The sequence below is a fragment of the Mandrillus leucophaeus genome, unplaced genomic scaffold (genome assembly GCF_000951045.1).
Source record: "Mandrillus leucophaeus isolate KB7577 unplaced genomic scaffold, Mleu.le_1.0 Scaffold753, whole genome shotgun sequence".
Lineage (NCBI taxonomy): Eukaryota > Metazoa > Chordata > Mammalia > Primates > Cercopithecidae > Mandrillus > Mandrillus leucophaeus.
Genome location: NW_012108175.1, coordinates 277777 through 279955, shown reverse-complemented (window position 1 = coordinate 279955; position 2179 = coordinate 277777). Strand labels below are relative to the sequence as shown.

Here is a 2179-nt window from a genome sequence, read left to right as displayed (position 1 = left end):
AGGGAGAGGAGAAATATGCAAGAGGTGTTTGAACCAGAGCAACTCTATCTTGAATACGGGCTGGGTAAAATAAGGCTGAGACCTACTGGGCTGCATTCCCAGGATGTTAAGACGTTTTTAGTCACAGGATGAGATAGAACGTTGGCACAAGATACAGGTCATAAAGACTTTGCTGATGAAACAGGCTACAGCAAAGAAGCCAGCCAAAACCCACCAAAGTTAAGATGGCAACAAGAGTGACCTCTGGTCATCCTCACTGCTCATTATACACTAATGATAATGCATTAGCATGCAAAGAGACACTCCCACCAATGCCATAATAGTTTACAAATGCCGTGGCAACATCAGGAAGTTACCCTATATGTTCTAAAAAGGGAAGAAACACTCAGTTTTGGGGATTGCTCACCCCTTTCCCAGAAAACTCATGAATAATACACCCCTTGCTTAGCATATAATCAAGAAGTAATAATAAATATCTTCAGTTGAACAGCTGAAGCCACTGCTCTGCTTACAGAGTAGCCATTCTTTTATTCCTTTACTTTCCTAATAAACTTGCTTTCACTTTACTGTAAAAGTAAATAAATAAATATTAAACTTATTTTTCCTATCTCACAGGCTTTGTACCCTTAGACTAGTATCTTTCCATTCTGTCTACCCCTAGCTTATGGTAACCAGCATTCTACTCTCTGCTTCTATAAGCTAAATCATTTTAGATTCCATGTATAAATGAGAATATACAGCATTTGTCTTTCTGTGTTTGGCTTATTTCACTTATCTCAATGTTCTCCAATTTCATCCTTGTTGAAAATTAAAAAAAAAAATCTTCATTTTAAAGAGCTAAATAGGAGCGAGTTGGGTGTGGTAGTTGGGGGTGCTGGAAGAATGAGGAGGCAGTGAATCACTTATAAATGATGGCAAAGGAGGAGCCAAAGCCGAAACTCCAGGAGGGTGAGTGAGTGCTGCACTCTCTTCGGCCTCTTTTTTATGAAGCAGAGTGCATAGAGGTTGCCATAAAGGACAAACAAGTGAAATACTTTGTACATTACAATTGTTGGAATAAAAATAGGGTTGAATCATTCCAGAGAACAGAGTAGTCAAATATGTGGACACCAATGTGCAGAAACAGAACTTTAAAAAGTCAGTCAGGAACAACATGCAGAGGGAAAGATGAGAGGGGCTGCCCCAGGAAATAAGACATCTTGTGTGCAACAGAAAAATATTGACGTGAAAACAAAAAAGAAGAAACAGAAAAAACCTGGAAATGGAGATGGTGACAGTAGCAGTGAGATTCTGTAGCCTTTTTGGAAGAAAAGGGCCTGGGTAGATCCTACTCTTGAAAATGAGGAAACATTTATGAACAGAGTTGAAGATAAAATAAAGTTCCTGAAGAGCTAAAACTATCGCTTGTTGATGACTGGGACTTAATTACCAGGCAAAAACAGCTGTTTTATCTTTCTGCAAAGAAGAATGTGGGTTTCACTATAAAGGATTATGCAAATTACAAGAAATCTCATGGAAACACAGATAATGACTATGCTGTTAATGAAGTTATGCCAAGGATAAAAGAATACTTCAACGTAATGTTGGGCACCCACCTACCCTACAAATCTGAGACAACTGTATGCTGAAATTCTTGCAGATCACCCTGATGCAGCCATTTTCCCGGTGTATAAAGTGCCATATTTACTGAGATTATTTGTATAAATTGGAGCAATGTTGGCCTATACACTACTGGATGAGAAGAGCCTTGCTTTATTACTGAATTATCTTCATGATTTCCTAAAGTACCTGCAAAGAATTCTGCAACTTTGTGTAGGGCCAGTGATTATCAAGTGGCTCCTCTTGAGTACCATTGTAAAGCTGTGTGAGAGGCACTATCACTCAGTTATGTTTGGATCTCTGTAAACATATTTTTTGTTCTTATACTTTCTCTTGTACAAATGACGTATTTTGAAGATGTTAGTGTATAACAGAATTGATGCTTGTTTTCTGTTTGATTTTAAACAGAGAAAATAAAAGGGGTTATAGTTCGTTTTTTCTTTTCTTACTTTTTTAAAATTTCAAAGTTGCTAGTGGTGTATTCAGTGATGGATGACAGAGAAACATGCTATAGAGTGTTTTATTGCCTAGTTTATGAAGCTGCATTTGAATGCTGCTGTTTCTATTCCTTTGACACTAT

General features: G+C 37.6%; 1 pseudogene; it reads left to right on the top strand.

Moving 5' to 3' along the window:
• The first annotated feature begins 908 nt into the window (after positions 1-908).
• Positions 909-1868, top strand: LOC105529188 (annotated as a pseudogene).
• Positions 1869-2179: the final 311 nt, after the last annotated feature.